Genomic DNA, 22,680 nt, shown 5'->3' with positions numbered 1-22,680 from the left:
CTAGGTAGTTCAAATTAAAGCTCCGAATTCAAACTATCGTTACTCCTCATTGCAGGAGGAGTAACAGTAGTTCGAATTAGGAGCTTTAATTTAAGACACTTTCCTTCGAGCTGAACCAGCCACCTAAGGATAATGTGCTGAGGTCCTACGACAGCCCTCTACTCTGCCAGCTGAGCTATCGAAGGGCAGCTGTGGGTCTGGCATCTGCTGCTTTCCCCTTAATCATAGTGGAAGGAGTTGGGAAGAGGCATCATGGTGTTGGGACAGAGACTGGTGGGGGTCCTGGGTCGTGCAATACCGTGAGATACCTGCCCTTCCCCGCGAATGGGGGCGCCCAGATGGTAGCACAGCCCAGTCATACAGAAGACTCTGTGGCACGATCAGCAGAGAGTGTCTTAGCTGAGAAAACCAATTCCTGAGGCAACCAGCAGGTGGCGCTGCCCTGGCCAGTGAATCCCCTTGCGGGGCCTGAGCCCTTTCTGGCCAATCTCCACTAAGCAAGACCCAGCGGCTCTGTCAGTTCGTCGGGGGCTCTGCTACTTGCTGGAGACGTGCGTGAGTGGCAACGCGGTACCAGAGTGAGTGGGGCACCGTGCAGCTCCCGCCAGACTCCAACCCTCCATTCCCTTGCGGCAGACGGGGAGACTCCGAGCAAGACGAGCCCGACAAGCAGGAATTCTTTGCAAACAGATATAATTATTTATTTAGGTGCTACATGGTAGGCCCAGCCCCATCTATAGCAACACTGCAGCTGTACCCGGAGTTCCCAGAGTCCTTCATTCTTTCAGTGGGGGGACGCAGGAGTCAGGCAGGGGGTTGGAGGTGTGTGTGGGGGGGGGGCTCAGTGCAGAGAGCTGGGTGTGTTCGGAGCTCAGGGCAGGTTGGGAGGGGTGCGAGATACAGGGCAGGGAGTGGAGTGAGGAGTCAGGGCAGGTGCTGGGAGATCAGGGCAGGGGGTGAGGGATGGAGGTTTCAAGGAAGAGCTCTGGGAGATCTTTGGGTCTAAGCGATGGGGGGGGGATGCAGCCATCAGAGCAGGAGATGGGGGGCTCAGGGCAGGGAGCTGGGAGGTTGTAGGGAGTTAATGGGGCTGCCCACAGCAGAGAAGGTGGAGCTGCTCCAATGGCAGCTCCTCTCAGGGGGTTGCAGTGGGGAGGGCTGTGCTGCTCACTCCCTGGTAGAAGCAGCTGACTAGACAGTGGAGCTCTGCCCCCCAGGGGGAGCCACTGAGGCAGATGTTGCCCCCTGGGGGCAGAGACAGAAGCTGCTGGGCCGCTGGGGTAGCTGCTTCTCGCCGCCCTGGGCTGGCTGGGTAGCTGAAGCAGCCGTTGACGGGGCAACCTTGGAATTCTGGCGGGGGGGGGGGAGGCTGCAGCTGCTCCCCACGTGCCTTCTTCTGCATGGGCCTCTTGCAGCTTCTGCTCCTCCCCCAGGTCCTGATCCCACCACTACGGCCTTTATATAGTGATTGTTCCCCCAGCCTCAGCCAATCAGCTTCCACCCGCACCTCCTTTCAAAGCTGTATTGTAAAATGTAATTGAAAGTGTAACACATTTCAAACACTGAGGGTACGTCTACACTAGCTTGTTAGTTCGACCTAGGTAGGCAAATGAGGGCAACCGGAGTTGCGAATGAAGCCCAGGATTTAAATATCCTGGGCTTCATTTGCATGTTCCCGGGCGCCGCCATTTTTAAATCCCCCTTAGTCCAAACTCCATGCCCACGGCTAAGTGCGGCACGGAGTAGGTAATTAGAACTATCATTACTCCTCGTGGATCTCTAATTCGAACTACCTACTCCGTGCTGCAACCTACCCTGAGACACCATCTTTTCAATTCTCCTGGTGACCGGCAGAGTTGGGAGCCTCGACTCTTTCCCCTCACAGCCACGTACAACTGCCTGGTGTCCCGAGAGTACCCTGGTCCCTGGTACCTTCCCTCAGCAGGCAGAAAATAGAAAAGGCCCCGGAAACTTCTCCATGTTGTCCTCAGTTGTACTCCATGCTTCTGGAGGATCTTTGCTACAAACTGAAGCTCCAAACAAAGGACTGAATGACCCATCCAACCTCCATATGTGCTCCAGAGACGTGACTTAAGGCAGCCGTTTATTCTGTCACTCCTACCAGCCAGAAACCAAAACATTGTAAACATTGTGTTTACTTGAGTCCTTTAACTAGTTTAACTCTTTCTTTCTTTCTTTCTTTCTTTCTTTCTTTCTTTCTTTCTTTCTTTCTTTCTTTCTTTCTTTCTTTCTTTCTTTCTTTCTTTCTTTCTTTCTTTCTTTCTTTCTTCAAATAAAGCTTTGGAGTTTAGGGTTGAAAGGAGTGGCGCACGGTGATTTTTGTCTAGGTTTTGAGTTATAAAATGAGCTGAGAATGTGATGGATCCTTTTGGGATGGTGAGGAGGAGGGGCTCCCTGCTCCTCCTCCTTCCTCCCGACTTGTCCAGGTCTAGCGTCCTGCCAGCCGTACCCTCTAGGGCGTATGTACAGTCTCTCCTGTTCGGGTGGCAGTTTATGTGCTGCCTCCACAGTAGTTAATGCCAGTGGTTCCCTGCCAACTTTGGTTGCAGTTAGGGGGACCCAGTCCCATCCTCTCTTATGGGTCCCAGCCCAGGGCCCAAGGACAGGTATGGCTAGCACCCTGTCCGGTTGGTAGGGCTCCAGCCGCAATGCACCAGCCCGCCGGCTGATGGTACTAAAGCCTCGCCCTGGGCTACTTTCTACCCCCGTGGGTTTCTGACAATTGTGCACAGTGTCCTCCTACTCCTCCCGCCCCCAGGTGTCTGTCCAACCATGCTGGGGCTCCCTGGGACTCCTCAAAACCCTTGCCTCCTCCACCTCCGCTCCTCTCCATCCTCTCCTAACCGGTTCCCACTCCAATCCTCGGCTGCCCCCTACGCTGGTGTCTGCCTCCCTTTTAAACAAGTAGGATGGAGCCCTTAACACTCCTGCCTGGGGTACAGAAAATAAATAACAAAGTGCTATTTACTTCTTCTCCTACCAAAAGAACTAGGTGCCACCCAATTCAATAAATACGTAACAGGTTTCAAATAAACAACAGGAGGTATGTCTTCATGCAGTGCATGGTCAGCTTGTGGAACTCCTTGCTAGAGGACGTTGTGAAGACCAGGGTTTCAACAGGGTTCTGAAAAGACCCAGATACATACATGGAGGACAGGCCCATGCGTGGCTGTTAGCCAGGATGGGTAGGAATGGTGTCCCCAGCCTCTGTTTGTTAGAAGCTGGGATTGGCAACGCGATGATTCCCTGTCCCGTTCATCCCCTCTGGGGCACCTGCGATCGGCCATTGTGGGCAGACAGGATACTGGCCTAGATGGACCTTTGCTCTGACCTGGTGTGGCCGTTCTTATGTACCAAGAACTGAGACGAGCAAAACAGAAACGAGTCTCCTGTCAATCACTGCACTGAAGGGAGGTTGGAAAATCGCACTTGTTCAGACAATTTAACTAAAGCAGGTTGGCTAAAACCAAACACAATTAAAAAAGAGGCGATTGCGTTTCCTTCCCAGGATCTCCTTTCTACAATTAGCATTTGCCCAGGTTCCCTGATGGAGGGGTAACAAAGAGCAACAGTTACCTCTGGGCCTGGGGGTTGGTGGGAAGTGCCAGCTGTGCCCTAGGCCACATCCTCATCTGATCCTTTCCCCGAGCCCCCACCCCTGCCCTGCTTCTTTCTGCCGTCTCCTCCTGCTCCCTCCTCTGAATATTCCCCATCAGCCCTCGCCCCAGAGCCTCCTGCACGCCAGGAAGAAGCTGATTGTGCTGGGGCGGGGGGCTCTGGGAGGGAGAGGGAGGAGTTAGCCGGCAGGGCCCATGGGGGTGCGAGGCTCGGGGGGTGGGAGAGGAGCTCGGTGCAGGACTCACTCAATTTTCCCCTCGGTGCTCTTCTGTCAGAGAAAGGGCTCGGCAGAGCCAGGGCCTGGAAGGTGAAAGGAGCCTAATTTTCCTATGAAAAATAAGGGCCAATGTGCCACTGTGAGGACGATTCACCACAGAGCCAATGGCCCCAGGGCAGCGGGGGAGTCTCCACGTGGCGATGGGTCTATGCCGACGAGAGGCCTTGTTGGAACGTGTCTGGGCAAAACCAGCGACTGGGCCGGATGGGGCCTGTGGGACGCAGAGTCAGATTAGAGGCTCTAACGCTCTCTGGCCAGGAAGCCCAGTGAGGGAGGCAGAGCTGAGCGCTGTGTGGGGAGCAGCTTCTGAGGTGCGACCGTGCAGCCGGCTGACTTCCTAGGAGGAACAGGCATTGAGTGGGGGGAGCACAGGGAATGGCTCAAACATCCCGAGGGGTGGCCAGAGGCAGGACACTCGCCCTGCAGCGTGGGGGGAGGGGGCGGCCGTGACATCACACAGGCCTTTGGCAGGCCCTCCCCATATTAGGCAAAGATGGTGGGGAGGTGGTGACCTCACTGAGAGATGGTGACATCAGCCAGGCACAAGAGGGGCAAGGCCGGGATGACCTCGCAGACCCCTGTGGCACTTGCTAAGGCAAGTCTCTGTCTCGCGATGTCTCTCTGAGGACTCAGAGCTTCCTGGTTCCTGCATGTGAGCGCCTGGAGGAACCTCTGTCGAGCTTCCTTCTCCTTCTCCTGATTTCCCTACAGCCCAGACATCCCTGCGGAGAAGGTAAGAGCCTCCGAGGGGGTGGGAACTGCTCAGTCTGATCCACCTGGTCCCGGCTGGATTCTAGGCACGGAACACTGGGTGAAAGGGTCGGAATTTTATTCCCCACCTGGGGCTTTGTCCCTTAGAACCACTGGGGCCGTGGGGGTTTCTCCTGTTTGGTTTCTCTTTCCCTCCGTCCCGCCCGCATTTCTCTTCTTTTCTTGCCTCATTTGTCCTCTTCTGCTCCCCACCCCACATCGGGAGCTGGTCTCCTGGGAGATCCAACCAAAAAGGTGGGGCAGAAATAGTGCTCTGACGGGGATCGCCCCCGTGATGTGGGCCATGCTTTGGGCTCTTTGGTGAGAATGTTCTGCCCCCCCTCCCTCAGTCTCTCCCCTGATTGGCAGGACAGGGGCATTGTCGGGGAGGAGTCTCAGGTCCTTGTCCGTGTGCAAGACTGAGCCAGTAAGTCAGACCCACCGAGGTGTTTCGCTACGGTTGGAGCTTCCCTGCGTTTGCTGTCTTGGGGCTTTTCCTCATACCATATACGCCAAAGGAATACAATGAAAAAAGTGAACACATTATTAACCTGACAAATCAGATTAAGTACAGAAGGTGGGGTGAGGGAGAGGTAGGGAGGGAATAGCTGTTTATGAGTTAATGAATGGCTAATCAGGGGGTGATAAGTGGGGAAGCTATCATTGTAATGGGCAAGGGAATTAGCATCTTTGTATCTTTGGAACATCGCTTATTTTGAGTGCAGGGAGCTGTGTAAATACTCCCTAAGGTGCTGCGGGACAAAGTTACTGACTAACAAGGCTGCCCCTCTGAAACTAGTTCTGTGACATCCTTTGGAAGCGCTTCCCAGTCTGCTGTTGCTGTCAATAATGTGCTAAATGGGAGGGAGGGAGATGCTCTCTTATAACCTCAGCCTCTGATTGCCCCTCCCCTTTTCCTGCCAGGGCAGAGCGCAGCAAGGGCCTGGCCCCTCCCACTTCTCTGCACAGGTGCAGACATGACAGTTCTCTGGAGACTTCCAGCAGGCTCCTGATTTCTTTGAGTCACCCCCCACCCTTTCTGCCAGCTGCACTACAGGGGTAGGACCAGGCAATGGGGAGCATCTCTGAGTCATGACCTCTAGCTGCTCCTTATCGAGTGAGGCTGTGTCTAGGCTGCAAGTTTTTGCAGCAGAGAGTATGCTTTGTGATGTCATTAGCATATTTTGTACTGATGCTTTTTGCATAAGGGGTTTTTGTGCAAAAAAGAACAGCGTAGCCACTTCTGTTTTTTGCCAAAAAGCTGTTTTGTACAAGATCTGAAGAGGCATAAAGATCTTGTGCAAAAAGGAGGTTTTGAGCAAAGCAGAAATGACTACACTGCTTCTTTTTGTGCAAAAACCCCCTTGCGCAAAAAACATCAGTCCCTCATTAGCATACTCTCTGCTGCAAAAACCTCTCAGTGTAGAGAAGCCCGAGAGAAGTAAAAGCAGCAGCAGAAGAATCAAAAGAGGAAGAAACAGAAGAAGTACCAGCAACAGAAGATACAGCAGAAAGAGGAACAACAGAAAAAGAAGCTGCAGTCGCACAAACAATAGAAGAAGAAGCATGAAAAAAGTAGGGACAGAAGAAGTAGCAGAAAAAGATTAGGAGAAGAAACAGGAGGTAATAGCAGCTGAAGAAGAAAAATTAAAAGAAGCAGCAGTGGCACAAGAAGAAAAGTAGCAGCAGCAGGAGAAAAAGCAGAAGAAGGAGGAACAGAAAAAGCATCAGTAGCAGAAGAATCAGTAGCAGATTAAAAGGAAGCAGAAACAAGAAAGAAACAGCCACAGAAGCAGCAGCAGCAGCAGAAGAGACAGCAGCAGATTAAAGCAGAAGTGGCAGCAGCAGCAGCAGCAATAGTAGAAGAAGCAACAGAAAAGGATGGAGCAGCAGAAGCAGATGAAGCAGCAGGAGAAATATCAGAAGAAGAAGTGGCAGAAATAGAAAAGTAGCAGCAGCAGAAAAGCAGCAGCAGTAGAAGATGCAGCGGAAGAAGAAACAGCAGAACAAACAGAAGAAGCAGCCTGAAAAGAAGTGGGGCAGGGAAAGTTGCAGGAACAGAAGCTGATGAAGTAGCAGCAGCAGAAACTGTAGGAGAAGAAGCAGAAGAAAAGAGGCAGGAAGAGAAGAAAAAATAGTAGCAGAAGCAGAAACAGAAGCACAGGAGAAGAGCAGAAGAAAGAGGCGGTAGCAGCTACGGCAGTAGAAGAAACTCAGCAGAAGCAGCTGTGGCAGAAGAAGAAAACTAGCAACAGAATAAGTAGGACCAACAAAGGAAGCAGGCGCAAAAGTAGCAGCAGAAGAATCAACAAAAGAAACAGCAGGGCTGTGTCTACATTGGCATCCTTTTCCGGAAAAGGGATGCTAATGAGACAAGTCGGAATTGCAAATGCCGCGGGGGATTTAAATATCCCCCGGGGCATTTGCATGAACATGGCTGCCGCTTTTTTCCGGCTCGGGGTTTTGCCGAAGAAAAGTGCCAGTCTAGACTTAAGCAGCAGAAAGAACAGAAGAAGGAGAAACAGAAAAACAAGCAGAAGCAGGAGAAGGAGCAGCAGGAGCAGGAGAAGCAGAAACAGCAGCAGCAGCGGTGGAAGAAGAAGTAGCATCAGAAGCAGATGAAGTAGCAGCAGCAGCAGCAGCAGATGAAAAGAGAAATCAAAAGCAGCAGAAGCCATCAACAGAAGAAGAAAGCAAAGAAGAAAAAGCAAGTAGTAGCAACAGAAGAAGAAAGAGCAGCAGCAGGAGAAGTAGCAGCGGAAGAAGAAACAGCAGCACAAACAGAAGAAGAAGCCCGAAAACAAGTATGGGCAGGAAAGGTGCAGCAACAGTAGCTGGCGAAACAGCAGCCAGAACTACTGGGAGAAGGAGCAGAAGCTAAAAGGCAGGAAGAGAAGAAGAAATAGCAGCAGAAGCAAGGACAGCACTGCGCTGCATTAAACAGCACTGCATATTTTACAGTCGAAAGAGGCTATTTTGAAATTTGGTGCATCTCCACAGCGCCAAATTTTGTAATAACGTGCTCTTTCGAGCCGTCCCTTATTCCTCGTACAACGAGGTTTACAGGGCTGGTGAAAGAGCGCGTCCGCTATTTTCAAAATTTTTCTGAAATAGCAGATGCGTTCCTTGGATGTGGCGTTGCTATTTCGGGATCCTTCCAGGACCCCGATACAGCAATGCAGTCGAGACATAGCCCTCAAGGAGCAGAAGAAGTAGCTGCAAGAGAAGAAAGAGCAGCAGCTAAAGAAGCATCATCAGAAAAAGAAGGAACAACCACAGCCACAGAGGAAGCAACAGGAGAAGAAGGAGCAGCGGCAGAAACAAAAGAGGAAGAAGAAGCATGAAAAGAAAGGGACAGAAGAAGAAGCAGCCACAGAAGCAGATGAAGCAGATTGAAGCATCAGAAGAAGACACGGGTGAAGCAGCAGCGGAAGAGGCAGCAGCAGAATAAGTAGCCCCAACAGTGGTAGCAGGAGCAAAAGAAGAAGAAGAAAAGCAGCAGCAGCACCAGCAGCAGCAGGAAAAACAGCAGCAGAAGTAGAAGCAACAGCCGAGTAAGTAGGGTCAACAGAGAAAGCAGGAGCAAAAGCAGCAGTAGAAGAATCAGCAAAAGAAACAACAGAAGAAACAGTGAAAGCAGCAGCAGTAGCACAAACGAAGAAAAAGCAGTGGCCACAGAAAAAGCAGAACCAGAAGAACCAGCAGAAGAAGCAGTGGCAGAAATAGAAAAGTAGCAGCAGCAGAAAAAGAAACAGTATCAGCAGTAGAAGAAGCAGCGGAAGAAGCAGCAGCAGCACAAAGAAAAGAAGAAAAAGCAGAAAACAAGTAGGAGCAGAAAAAGCAGCTGCAACAGAAGCAGATGAAGCAGCAGCTAAAGTAGCATGAGCATCAGAAGAAGAGCATCAGAAGAAGAACCAGAAAAAGAAGTAGCAGCAGCAGAATATAAGGAGCAAGAGCAGAAAAAGAAGGAGTAGCAGCAACCTCACAAAAAGCAGATATAGAAGAAGTAGCAGCTACAGAAGCAGCAGCAGCCATAGATGCTGCAGCTGAAGAAGCAGCCGAATAAAAATAGGAAGTGAAACGCTGCAGATTGAGAAGAATTGAAGAAAGAGGCCATAGCAGCAACAGCAGCAGCAGCAGCAGCAGAAGAAGAAGAAGAAACACCAACAGAACCAGGAGCAGCAGCAGAAGAAAAGTCGGAGCAGAATAAGTAGCAGTAACAAAAGAAGCAGGAGCAAAAGCAGCAGAAGAAGAAAGAACAGAAGAAACAGCAGAAGCAGCAGCAGATTGAAGCTGCAGAAGAAGCAGAAAAACAAGCAGGCGGAGGAGAAGGAGCAGCAACAGAAGAAAAGAAACAGCAGAAGAACAAGCATAAGAATGAGAATCAGAAGAAGCAGCAGCAGAAGTAGCAGCAGCAGATGAAAAGAGCAGTGGTAGCACCAGAAGAAGCATCATCAAAAGAAGAAACCAAGAAGGAAGACGCAGAAGAAGTAGAAGCATCAGCAGAAAACTGTAATCCCAAAGGAAGGAGCAACAGAAGAAGAAAGGAAGCATCAAGAGCAGCAGAAACAACAGAGGAGAAGAAGAAGTGGAAGAAAAGAGGCAGGAGCAGAAGAACTAGAAGAAACCTCAGCTGAAGCAGAAACAGCATCAGATCACAAGAACAAGCAACAACAGAAGAAACATCAGAAGAAGAAGCAGAATCAAAGAGACAGGAACAGCAGTAGAAGAAACAGCAGAGGTCCAGGTTGGATATTAGGAAACACTATTTCACTAGGAGGGTGGTGAAGCACTGGAATGGGTTACCTAGGGAATGGGTTACCTAGGGAACTAGTGGAGTCTCCATCCCTAGAGGTGTTTTAAGTCTCAGCTTGACAAAGCCCTGGCCGGGTTGATTTAGTTGGAATTGGTCCTGCCTAGAGCAGGGGGCTGGACTTGATGACCTTCTGAGGTCTCTTCCAGTTCTATGGCTCTATGATTCTATGATTCTAGGAGGAGAAGCAGCGGAAACCAAAGAAGCAGCAGCAGCAGTATAACAATAATAAGCCACAGCAGAAAAGAGCAGAGGAAACAGGAAGTAGCAGCAGCAGAAAAAGAAACAGCAGAAGGAGCAGCAGAAGAAGTGGCAGTAGCAGAAGGAGCAGCAGACTTTAGCAGCAGAAATAACAGACTAAGGAAAACAGGAAAAAAAAGGGGGAGCAACAAACTTTAACAGCAGGAAAAAAAGACTAAGGAGAAACAGAAAAACAAGTAGAAGCAGGAGAAGGAGCAGCAGTAGCAGAAGAAGCAGATACAGCAGGTGCGGCGGAAGAAGAAGTAGCATTAGAAGCAGATGGAGTAGCAGCAGCAGATGAAAAGAGAAATCAACAGCAGCAGAAGCCATCAACAGAAGAAGAAAGCAAAGAAGAAAAAGCAAGTAGTAGCAACAGCAGAAGAAACAGCAGCAGCAGCAGGAGAAGAAACTGCAGCAGAAGCCGCTGTAGCAGAAATAAAAGGAGGAGCAACAGGAGAAGAAGCTGAAACAGCAGAAAGCAGCAAAAGTAGAAGCAGCAGCACACACTAAAAATTAGAAACGGAAAAATAAGTACAGAGAGTAGAAGCAGCTGCAAGAGAAACTGATGAAGCAGCAGCAGCAGAAAGTGAAGAAAATAAAATAGCAGCAGCAAAAGCAGAAGTAGCAGAAGAAAAAACAGCAGCTGAAGAAGCATCAGCAGAAGGAAAGTAGCCAAAGAAGGAGTGGAAGAAGAAGCATAACAACAAGTATGGGCAACAGAAGGAGCAGCAACAGTAGCAGCTGAAAAAGCAGCAGACAAAGGAGAGGCAGAAAAATAAATAGGAGCAGGAGAATGAGCGGCAGTAGCAGCAGAAGAAGGAACAGCAACAGAAGGAGCATCAGGAGCAGCAGCAGATTTAAGCTAGAGAAGTAACAGCAGTAGAAAAAAAGGAGTCATCAGGAACAGTGGCTGCAGAAGAAGAAGAATGAAAATAAGTAGGGACAGGAGAGGGAGGAGCCACAGAGGCAGATGAAGCAGCAGCAGAAAGAGCAGCACTGCAGAAGCAGCAGCGGAAGAATAATAAGAATAATGAGCCCCAGCAGCAGAAGAAACAGGAAGTAGCAGCAGCAGCAGCAGAAGAATCACCCGAAGAAAAAGCTGCAACAGAAGAAGAAAAGTAGCAGCAAAAGAAGCAGCAACAGAAGATGTGTTATAAACAGAGGGGCTGTGTCTACACTGGGCCCCTTTTCCGGAAAAGGGATACAGATGAGACAAGTCGGAAATGCAAATGCAGCAGGGATTTAAATTTTCCCCGCTCCATTTGCATGAACATGGCTGCCGCTTTTTTCCGGCTCGGGGCTTTGCCAGAAAAAAGCGCCAGTCTAGACGGGGATCTTTCGGAAAATAAAGCCTTTTCCGAAAGGTCCCTTATTCCTGATTTTAGAAGGAATAGAAGGACAGAGCTAGGTCAAGGGAAGGTTCTGCCTCCTGCCTTCCTTCCCAGTAGCTTTCCAGTATGAACCAGCTGTGGGTGTTAGCACTGCCCCCTGCCTGGCCGTGCGATGGGATAAGAGTTACCTGGGGGCGGGTGTCTAGGTCTCTGTATGGAGGCCTGAGTGTATTGTGATGTCATGTGTGACAACAACAAAGAATATGGCTGCAGCATTCTTATCCTGCCTCCAGTCCAACTGGTTGGCAACGGCTGGTGCCCAAGGATCTGAGAGACGTGAACTGAGCCTCTGTCAAGAACCTCAGGAAGCCGCTGTCCCCGCGGGCGTGAGAGAGGATGAGTCTGTACAGAAGGTAATTCCCGGAGTCTTTCCCTGCCCCCGAGAGCCCACCTTGGAGATTGGAGCCTCCTCGGCCTAGGACAGATGGGGACAGGGGCTGCAACAGTGCTCACCCAAAGGCTCAGCTTACAGGAACCCTGCGCAACAGCCTCTTCCCAACTCCCAAAGTAGGGGCAGAGCAGGGTGTGTGGCTAGAGCACAGTGCACCATGGGAATTCTCTGCTTTCCAGGGCCCAGATGGGAGCAATGGGTTAGGCAGAGCAGCCCCAAGGCTCCTTTGACCATCCCCCTGGAGCCAGGCAGGGCCCAGCCCCAGACTGCAGGGAGCACAAAGGGGATTCAAGGGGAAAGTACAAACTGGAGATGGAAGAGTGCAGTCGATCAACCGACAGGCAAAAGCTTATAGGTGAATGCTCTACACGACACGCATTTCCCCCTTCCCTCTGCCAGTGCATCGTTTAGCAGGATGCCCAGCAGCCCGGCTCAGTTCTGGCTCATGCAGGGTCCAGGACCTACCCCCGTTGCGGCTCTGCTTTTAAAGAGTATTAAGAGCTGGGTGTGCAGGCAGCTTGCACCAGGTCCAGGAGCTCAGATTCCTGCCATGCCCCCAACCCCTGGACAGGGACTGCTGCTGTCCCAAGAGGAGAGCTGGTTTTTAAACGGGTTCCCCTTGCAGACCTGCTCCCGCCTGGCACCTCTGCTGCTGCCTCTGATACAGAGGCAGCAGGCTGGGTGGGCAAAGGGCTCCGGGAGTGGGGCTGGAGTGCACTGGCGGCTGACTATAGAATAATCGAGTAAGGAATACGAATTCATGCAGTTACTCGACTGTTCAGTTAACCACTATGGAACATCTCTAATTCAAACCCATTTATCCCCATCCCTGCCCGGCACAGGAAGGGGGTAGCTGGGAATGAGCCTCAGTGCACTAATGGTGCCCGTGTCTTTGCAGGGGGCGCCGGGTGCAAACTCTGCCCCTCGGACTGGCGGCTGCGCGGGGACAAGTGCTACTGGGTCTCCACAGAAAATAAACCCTGGAACAAGAGCCGCAGCGACTGCGCCGCGAGGGGCTCCCAGCTGCTGGTGATCCGGGACCGGGAGGAGCTGGTAAAGGGGCTGGTAACCCCCTGCTGGGGCTTCCCCTGCTGGGCTGGGCTTGGGTACAGAGCCTGGTTAGACACACTTGAGGACTGGGAGTTTCACAGCTGCCCAGCGGTTTGGTTTGGACGTCCCTGTTCCCATTACTGGTTACTAAGGGGGGTCCAAACTCCTGAGGCAGCTTTGACAGGCCCAGCAGAAATCACTAGCCTCAGCGTCAGGGTAGTGACAGAGGCAGCTCTAAGCCATTGTTAGCCTCCCCTGTGTGCGTGTGCTGAACCCAGCTCAGCTGGGAGTGCGAGTGGGGCTCTGTCTAGACTGCAGGCTTCTTTCAGAAGAAACTTTTCCGGAAGAGATCCTCCGGATAATGTCTTCCGAAAGAGAGCGTCTGCACAGCACAGAGAGCTGTGTGGTCAGTGAAAAGATACTGTCCGCACTGAACGGACGCTCTCTCCCGTGTAAGCTGGGATTGCTATGGATGGAGTGGTCACCAGGACACCTGGGCTTCTTCCTCTTTCCTCTTGTGAAAGAACTCCCTCTTCCCCGCCCACACACGCCTTTATGCAACAGAGCTCTTTCGGAAAAGGGCTTCTTCCTCGTAGAAAGAGGATTTCCAAAGTCAGAAAAACCTCTTTGTTTCGATGATTTAAAAAAAAAAAAAAAAAAAAACACACCTGCAATGTAGATGTAAATGAAGATTTTTTCAGAAAAATGGCCATTAAAAAAAACACCCTCTGCAGTGTAGACACCCTGAGAGAGACAGAGCCATCCCTTCCAGTGCCTCCCAACCTGCACCTCCCCTCATTTGGGGCAGGGGCTGTGCTCAACAGCTGTGGGGGCCAGAGTGGGGGGGGGCAGTCCCAGGGCTGAAGGGGAGGTAGATAGCAGGGGCCCCAGTCTGCTCTGCTCGCCAGGCACCTAGAAGCATGATTTGGGGAAAGGGCAGAGTCACCCCCTCACACACACACCCCCTGGTCACTGGTACCAAGAAGCAGTTGGGAACTGGTGGAGCCATGTGGTCTGGGGAGGGGTCACTTCGCTGCTGGTTACTAAGGGGCAGGCTTGACTCCTGCTGCTGTTCTGGTGCTACTAAGCCCCCAGGCCATTTCAATTGGGGGAAAGTGGTGGAATGGGGGCAGGAAGGGGTGGAGAAATGGGGCCAAGATGCTGGGGAGCTCAGCATCCCCCAGTAACGGCCCTGCTGGGTGCAGCTTGTAAGAGGTCAGCTGGAGCTGGGGCTACCATTTACGTGCCATGTGGCTGCCTAGAGCACCATGAAATCAGGGGCAATTTGGTGCCACAGGTTTCGTGGTGCCCCACATAGCTGTGGGAGGGAGAGGGAGGGGGAAAGAGAGATGCAGATCAGGGCTACACGTCCTGTAGGCCACATGTGGCCCGCAGCCTGTTTGTTTGTGGCCCGCAGTGTAGTTTGTGTTTACGCAGAGCTCAACGTGTGGCCCACAGGAGGAAGCCAGAACAAAGAAGTAATCGATGTAATGCTGTTCTGTAGCTGCGCATTTTCGGAGTTAAATTCCTGGACTGTCATTGCTCAGTGAAAGTGCTGCCATAGGGGTGGAAATCGGGTAATTGTTGCATTTTGTTCATATCAGCAGAACTGACTTAAATGGGGCCTGCGTGTTGTGTAGTCTTTGTATTCATGCCTGTCGGTGTGAAAAAAGGGATTTGCATGTCTATGCAACCACGCTTAAGTTGTGGCCCTCAGCATGTGCTCGGAACATCACTGTGGCCCCCAGGGCTTCCAAAGATGAGTAGCCCCGATGTAGGGGGATGGATGGAGGGAGGGTCTATATGGGGATTGCCAGGCTCACAGCCCCATAATTCTGGTGCTGGACTTGATGACGACTTGGACATGAGAGAACATTCAGGTCACCAGGTGCCTGTCACACTCCCTGCAGGAGGCCCTCCAGGACCTGACGCAAGGCCCCTCTCAGCTCTGGGTGGGACTGTCCCACCCCTCCCCGGAGAAGGCCTGGACCTGGCTGGATGGATCCCAGCTGGATCAGACCCGGTGAGTGATTCCTTGAGTCACTTTCCCTGTGTGGGCAGAAGGGGACAGGGACGGGGAGGGCAGAGGAGGAGCAGGGATGTTCAGGGTGAGGTGACGCTGAGGTTGTCCATTGACAGTCTGTGGAGGGAGCAGAGCAAAGGGGTGAGGCCGGAGCCTTGGGGATCCCCAGAGAGGGGGGCAGGAGAGGGGCAGACATGGACCAGCCAGAGGCAGGAGGGGACCAGGAGGGGCAGCGTCGGCACAGCCCGGCAAGGAGGAGCCGTGGGGCAGGAGAGAGATGGGCAGGGCCTAGCGCAGCAGGGAGGAGGGAGCTGGAGCTGGGCTTGGGCCAGGGAGAGGCCGTTAGAGTCCCTGGGCTGGCCCTGGCAGTGGCTTTGCCAATGTATCAACTGTCGTTAATGTGGGAGAAGGAAAAAACTATCAGGGAGTCGGTCCCACCCGTGTGAAAGAGTTTCTAGCAGGAGCTGATTCCAGCCCAGGACCAACATTAAAGTCTAGGAAGAGAAGGGTCCTTTATAGTGTCCATGCTAGTGCTTACACCAGTCCTGTTAACAATTCCCCCCTCCCCCAGTTACAGTGGCCTAATGTCTGAGGTGCTGAGGGAGGGGCAACCTTTATTGACCCACGAATGGGCTTGTCTGGCCTTACACTCTGCTAAGGATGGACAAGCTGGGTGGGGTCGAGGGAGCAGCCCCTGGGGCATTAGTGGCCAGCCGGCTCGGCCCCAGACCCAGCTGCCATTCAGTGGGGCTCCAGGGGAACCCCTCAAACACCCAGAGGGGCCGGCCAGGGCCAGGTCATCAGCCTTGCAGGGGAGGGGTGGGCGTGGCAGTGACATCACAAAGGCCTGTGGCAGGACCTCAGCCTATCGGGGGACAGGGATGACCTCACAGAGAGACTCTGACAACAGCCAATCAGGACAGAGGCGCAAGGCCGGGGCAAGCTCAGAGATTCCCGCGGTTTGGCAGCAGCGCGGCCCCTTCCCAGGGTCTCTGTGGGGACCAGATGGAGAATTGGGACCGAGGGGCGAGGGCAAGAGGAGCCTCGTCGGCGTTTTCCCCTTCCCTGCAGCCGGTCGTGTCGAACCCAGTGAGACGGTCGGAGCCTCAGAGAGGTTTGGAGCCTGCTCAGTTTGGTTCCCCTTTGCCCCCTCCCCTCCCTCTGTCTCGCCTTTTTCTGCGTCCTCCCCCCTTTCCCTGCTCCACCAAGCAGGGTGGGTGGGTGTTGGGGCGGTCGGAGGCCTCACTCAGAGCTGAGCTGGCAGAGCGCTGGGAGCTGGAGGTGACCTGGCCCGTCCTTTCGGACATCTGTTGAGCCCTCTCCCCTCCCCCTGCTGCCTCCGAGCTCCCAGTCTCGCTGCGGATTGGTCGAGTGGGTGGTTATTGACAGGGGAGACTCGCGGCCTTTTATTCTCTTTAAAACTGTTCTCGGTGAGTCGTTATTAATGGTTCCCAGCCATGCTGGAAGGGCCTAACACGTGGGGCTCTGCAGGGGTCTGTTCTGGGACGGTTCTCTTCAATCTCCATCAGTGATTTAGATATTGGCATGGAGAGGGCGCTTATTAAGTTTGCAGATGATACGAAGCTGGGAGGGGTGGCAAGTGCTTTGGAGGAAGGGTCAGAATTCAAAGTGATCTGGACAAACTGGAGAAATGGTCTGAGGTAAATAGGATGAAGCTTAATAAAGACAAATGCAAAGTGCTCCACTTCGGAAGGGACAATCCACGTCACACACACAGAACAGGAAGTGACTCTCTAGGAAGGAGTCCTGCAGAAAGGGATCTAGGGGTCAGAGTGGACCACAAGCTAAATAGGAGTCAAAAGTGTGACACTTGTAGAAAAAAGCCACCATGATTCTGGGAGGCACTAACAGGAGTGTGGTGAGCAAGACAGGAGAAGTCGTTCTTCCGCTCTACTCTGCGCTGCTTAGGCCTCACTTGGAGTCGTGTCTCCAGCTCTGGGCACCATGTTTCAGGAATGAATTGGAGAAATTGGAGAAGGCCTGGAGAAGAGCAACAAAAATGTGGAACAGTTTAGAAAACATGAGAGTGAAAGAACTGGGCTTGTTCAGTCTGGAAAGGAGAAGACTGAGAGGGGACATGAGAGCGGTTTTCACGTACCCAAAAGGGTGTCACAAGGAGGAGGGAGACAAACTGTTCTCCTTGGCCTCTGAGGACAGGACAAGGAGCAATGGGCTGAAACTGCAGCAAGGGAGGTTTAGGTTGGACATTTGGAAAATGTTTCTGCCTGTTGGGAAAACTTCCTGTCAGTGTTGTGAAACACTGGAACAAATTGCCTGGGGAGGTTGCGGAATCTCCATCACTGGGGATATTTCAGAGCAGGTTGCACAGACACCTGTCAGGGATGATCTAGACGGAGCTGGGTCCTGCCGTGAGGGCAGGGAACTGGACTTGATGGCTTCTCAATGTCCCTTCCCATTCTACTGTTCTGTGATTCCCAGACCAGACGGATCAGTCCCAGACCAGCAGGGCTGGCGGGGAAGAGGAGGGGTGGTGGTCAAGCTGTTTCTCTACCGTATCTATCTCTGGGCAGTTCCTGAGTCTCTAAGGGCAGGGCCCATGAGCAGTGGTTGGGCTGTGGCTGGTTGTACAGCTCTGGGCTCTGATTGTCCAAATGTCCCAAGGTGCTGGCTGGGGGCAGGACACCAGCCGTGTGGGGGGAGGGGACGGTGATGCCACAAAGGCCTGGGGGGGAAGGAGCTGGGGGAGGGGCTGAGCTCATGGAGATCCCCTGACATCAACTGCAAGGCAGGGCAGCCTCAGAAATATCCCCCCCTCCCCAGCCCTTTCTGGCTGTGTGGGAGCCCCCCAAAGAGGCAGGGCTGGAATCGCTCTGAGACCGACCCCTCGGGGGTGACGTGGGCCAGCCCTTGGGACGTCCCCTGAGACCTCTCGGCCGCCCCCTCTCCCAGTCTCACTGCTGATTGGCTGAGCAGGGGGCCATGGCGAGGGAGGAGGTTTCCCAGCGGTGACACCCGGCTCCTCTTCCTTTGCAGGCTCCGCACGGCGGGGTCTGGCCTCGGGCCGGCCCTGCGGGGGGACCTGCGGGCAGAGCCCCACACGGGCGCTCAGACAGCGGGGAGGTGAGCATGGGCGAGCAGGGGGAGGCTGTTTTCCTTTAGCACTGGGGGGCTGGGGGTGGGAAAGGGGAGACTGGGGACCCTTGGGCAGGGCTGTGTTGGGCCCTTCCCCCTCCAGGGTCAGGGCTGTGAGTGGAAGTTGATCTCAGGGCCTGGCTGGTTCAGGGAACAAGAACCTCAAATCCCATCCCCTCCCCCTCACACTCCCCCCTCCCCCACTATGGGATCCATCCACATTGACCTAGTCTGGAGAGACAAGGCCCTTCCTAAGAGCCAGGCCCCATGGATCCGACTCGCTCCCCTGAGCACCAGGGCCCAGCCCCGGGGATGGGGATGGGGGCTCGTTGGCACAGGCTGGGCACGGGTCGTGGGGAGGGAGGCGCCTGGCCCAGGGGGGTTGGGAGCAGGACTCTGATGGGCCCCGTCTCCTCCCTTCCATCCCAGCTCAGCACAGCCCCCCTTAGGGAGCTCGGGGCCCAGCTGGGACGGTCCCTCGGGGGCCCAGCCAAGGACATCGGCCGGCCGGCCAGGGAGGGGGCTGACCCCTCTGCCCACTGCTGCTGGGCCAGAGGTGAGGGACCCCGCTGGGCAATGGGCCGCTAGAGCAGACACCGGCAGATGCCAGGCCGGGGGCCCTGTGGAAATGACCCGCCCAGGCTCCCACCGGCAATGGGAGTACGGTTACCAGGTGAGTAAAAAAATATCGGACACACTTGATCTCAGATGAGGGTGGGGGGCCGGGCAGGGAGGGAGGCAGGGCTGGCCGGGGGAGGGAGGGGGGTTGGGGCGGCCAGTGGGAAGCAGGCCTGACGGGGGGCGGAACAGGTGGGGGGGCAGCGGTACTGGACGGGGGAGATGGGGGGGAACCAGTCGACGGGAATCAGGGCTGGGTGGGTTAGGTGCAGCGGGGCTGGCCGGAGGAGATCGGGGGGAGGGGGGGAGAACTGGCCGCCGGAAGCAAGGCTGGCAGGTGCAGCGGGACTGGCCGGGAAAGATCAGGAGGAGAAGTGGGGAGAACCGGCTGCCGGGAGGGTTGGGGGAGCGAATCGGCCGGCGGGGAGCGGGACGTAGCCGGGCATGTGCAGATCCCAGGGCGCTGCCTGTTCCGCACACGGTCCTGGCGCAGCGCCAGTGAGTTCTGCTGCGGCTGCACAAGGCGCTTGCCCAGCGCTCAGGAGCACAGACGGGGCTTCCCCTCCCCCCAAGGCGTCACTCCAACCAGAGGCTCCCAGCGCCGATCGCGCCCCCTCCCAGCCCCTCCCCCACCAGGCTTCCGTCGGGCGCCCAGCCGGAAAACCAGAAAGTCCCGACATTGCTCGTGCCCGGTGAGTTCTGACTGTTCTCACCGGGCAGAGGGCACAAAAACTGGACTGTCTGGTTGGACACTGGACACCTGGGACCCTGAATGGGAGCCTGGGGCAGCCGGATGCTGTGGGGGAACAGCTGGCATGGGGGGGGGGGGAGGCGGTAGCAGCTCCTGCAGTGATAGGCCAGAGGGGTCTGGCCCTGGGGGCCCTAGAGAGGCGCCGCCCAGGGCCAAGCCCCCACTGCCCCCTGGGTCCCGGGCCCCGCATATGACAGGCCCTTGCTGTCTTGGGACAGGAGGAGCCCGGCCACGGGGATGCACCAGCTCCCCCACCCCCAGCTTGGCTCCAGGGCCGGTGTTGCCTGCAGGGAAGGAGCTGCCAGCGGGAGTAGGAGCATCAGTCGGAGCTTTTCCTGCTCACGCCGGGACTGGAGCCATGGACCCGACCCGGCCCTGGACCGGGCACCAGGGGAGAAGGAGGAGCTGCCCCTCCCCCCCGCGGGGGATAGAACCTCCCCTCCCCCATCTCCTGTCCCTGGACAGGGACCTGCACAGCCCAGTGAGTCAGGGCCAGCTTATGGACTGTAGCCATTGGGCTGCACAGCCCTGACTAAAGGGGCAAGGTACCGACACTGGCCATTGGGCCACACTGGTTGGACTAAAGGGGCAAGAAACTGACCTTAGCCATTGGGCCAAACTTCCCTTAGAAAAGGGGCAATGTACTGACTCTGGCCATTGGGCCACACTGCCCTTAGAAAAGGGGCAATTACTGACTCTGGCCATTGGGCAACACTGCCCTGAGAAAAGGGGAAATGTACTGACTCTGGCCATTGGGCCATACTGCCCTGAGAAAAGGGGCAAGGTACTGACTCTGGCCATTGGGCCACACTGCCCTTAGAAAAGGGGCAATGTACTGACACTGGCCATTGGGCCACACTGCCCTGAGAAAAGGGGCCAGTACAGACTCTACCCACTAGGCCGCTCTGCCCTAAGGCAAGCTCTGCCAGAGGGAAGCTGGGAGCCTGCAGGCTTTGTGGCGGGAGAAGCTGCCGTCCCCTCGGAACCAGGCACGGGCTGGACCCAGCGACCCGACGGAGACGATTCCAGCCCAGGGACGGGGAGTGTCACAGCGCAGACTGAAGACTAAACAACCCGCCCAGCAGCCAGGACCAGGCGAGGTCACACACAGGACCAGGGCAGAGGAGGAGGAAACCGGCCGGCCAGGGCAGAGAGGGACCTGCTGAACCTCGGGGACCTGCTGAAGCTGGAACAGACGAAGGGGCCTCCCCATCGCGCCGCTTCCCCCAGACCCGAGCTTGGTCTGCCGGTGCCCTTCAGCCAGGACGCCGGGCACAGAAGGCCCAGCAACCGCGGCGCCTTGCAGCCCTGCCCTGGGCGTCGGAGGCCTGGCCAGGCCCTTCCCAGGGAGACTCCCATCCAGTGCAGATCCCTACGGCGGGGGTGGGGAACCTCAGGCGCGGGGGCCGGATGCAGCCCTGGCTGGCGGGGATCCGGCCCCTGAAGCTCGGGGCTCCCCACTGCATTGGGGGCCTATGCTGGGGAGGGGAGGGGGGCTGTTTCTCACTTGTGTGCAGCCCCCCATAGATTTTTCTGTGGGTCAGTGGCCCCGACCCAGCAAAGGTTCCCCACCCCTGCTCTGTGGGGGGTAAAGGTCCCTGGGAACCTGACTAGGGCCCCACCCATTTCACAGCCAGGAGATGTGCAACGGGGGGAGAGGAGGGGATGGGGGAATGGCGAGGGGAGTCTGAGCTCCCCACTTGGCGAGGGCCCTGGGGCGTCAGCTGCTCCCTGACCTGGCTGGGATGGGACAGGAGTTGTCCTGCCCCAACACGGGCACTCGCGGAGGGGGCAGATCAGAGCCACCCTGAGGGGCAGGGAGAAGTGAGGTTGGAACGGCTCTAGCTCTGCCCCACAGGCTGCTGGGAAGTGAACTTGGCACTCTTGGGACGCCCCTACCCCCATTGCACACAATCCTAATTTGGGCCAGGACCCAGCTGGTCAGAGAGCCGGGAAATTTCCCAGGCAAGCCCCCAGGAGTGTGCCAGGGAGCAGTGTGGACACGGTCTGGCTGTGAAATGGGCGAGGTTGCAGGGGGACGCGATGGGGCCCTAGTTCCGGCGTATTCCCTGGAAGTTGTGGGAAAGGGTCTGCCAGAAACTCCTGGCCCCGTTGGTCTCCAGGGTCATTGGGGAATCCCCTAGTGCAGCCTTTCTCCAGCTGGGGCTCCCCACCCAAAAGGGGGTCCCAGGGCCAGGGGAGGGGGCTCGCGAGCAGGGTCACTGGCCGCCTGGGTTTTCCCAGCCATGACCTTGTCTTCAGGCCACAAATCTTCCTCTGGGCAGATGTTGGAAATATTAAAAACTGTCGGATTTCTCCCGGCTTTCCCAGCTGAGTGGCTGGAGAGCAGCGGCTACTGTCTGGCCATCCGGTTTGGGGGCAGCCCCATTGACAGCAGCAGCACAGGAGGAAGGGAGGCCTGGTCCGGTGTTGCCACCCTTCCTTCTGCACTGCTGCTGGCGGGGGGGCTGCCTTTCCATCTGGGTGGCTGCAGAGCAGCGGCCCCTGGCAGGTCACCCAGCTTAAAAGTCAGCGCCACCACCAGCTGCAGCGCAGAGGGAAGGGGGCAGTGTTGCAGGGTGTGGGGCTGCCTTCTGAGCTGGGTGGCTGGAGAGCAGTGGCTGTTGGCCAGGGGCCCAGCTTAGACGACGGCGTCCCTGCCAGCAGCAGCACAGAAGCAGGGTGGCTCCGTGTGTTGTCACTCCTACTTCTGCACCACTGCTGGCGGGGGCCCTGTCTTCCGAGCTGGGTGCCCCAGGAGCAGCCACGACTCTCTGGTCACCCGCTCGGCCGTCAGTGCTGCCCCAAGAGCGGTGCAGCAGGAAGTGCAGGAGGGGCGGGATTGCAGCACTTCCTTCAGCACCGCGGCGGGTGTCAGCCCTGCCTCCCAAACCGGGTGACCAGAGAGTGGGTGCCACTGGCCAGGGGCTACCTCAGAGGGCAGCGCCGATACCAGCAGCAGCACAAACTAGGGGTGTCAACGTGTGTAGCTGGCTACACAATTAACCAATACGTCTGGGCTTATTGGTTAATCCTGTCGCCTCCACACACCCCTCCCCCGGCTGCCTCAGGAACAGAAGCAGCAAGAGGGGGGAAGGTGGGAGCTGGTGTCTGCGGGGATCTAGCTATTAAGCTGCCTCCCCATGAGCACCAGATCCCATGGAGCTGCCTGGCCCGCACCATGGGCTGCTGCCTCTCATAGAGATGCAGCAACACGGAGGGTGAGGGAGTCAGGCAGGAGCTGGTGCAAACGGGAAGCAGCTTTTAAGACAGCTCCCCATGTGTATCAGCTCCTATGGAACCACGTCTCACCCATCCCCCTCCACTGCTGCCTCCCTATCAGTGTGGGGTCAGGGCAGACATGAGATGAGATGTTTGGGGAACTATCTTCTAAGCCGGCTCTCCACACAGGCCAGCTCCATGGAGCCCCCTTTCCTCCCTCGCTGTCTCACATAGAGGCGAGGGGGATGGGGGGTTGCTTGAGGGGAGCTGACTTAAAATCTAGTTCTCTGTGAGCACCAGTTCTGCGGAGCTGCCTGCTCCTGCCTCTCACGCTCCAGAGGAGGCTGCTGCAGAGCAGCCTCTGTCCGGGGCTGGCACAAGCTCTCGTCGCACAGAGGCTG

General features: G+C 55.5%; 1 long non-coding RNA gene across 1 annotated transcript; it reads left to right on the top strand.

Annotated features, from left to right (window-relative positions):
- Positions 1 to 12,319: 12,319 nt before the first annotated feature.
- Positions 12,320 to 14,761, top strand: LOC149522158 (uncharacterized). Its single transcript, XR_016347406.1, has 3 exons — positions 12,320 to 12,554; positions 14,010 to 14,128; positions 14,462 to 14,761. It is a non-coding gene; the product is annotated as an uncharacterized LOC149522158 (long non-coding RNA).
- The last annotated feature ends 7,919 nt before the right edge of the window (positions 14,762 to 22,680 follow it).

This window comes from Pelodiscus sinensis, chromosome 19 (genome assembly GCF_052426305.1).
Source record: "Pelodiscus sinensis isolate ZL-2025 chromosome 19, ASM5242630v1, whole genome shotgun sequence".
NCBI lineage: Eukaryota > Metazoa > Chordata > Testudines > Trionychidae > Pelodiscus > Pelodiscus sinensis.
The sequence above is the reverse complement of the archived record's forward strand: the minus strand, read 5'-3'. Positions and strand labels throughout refer to the sequence as shown.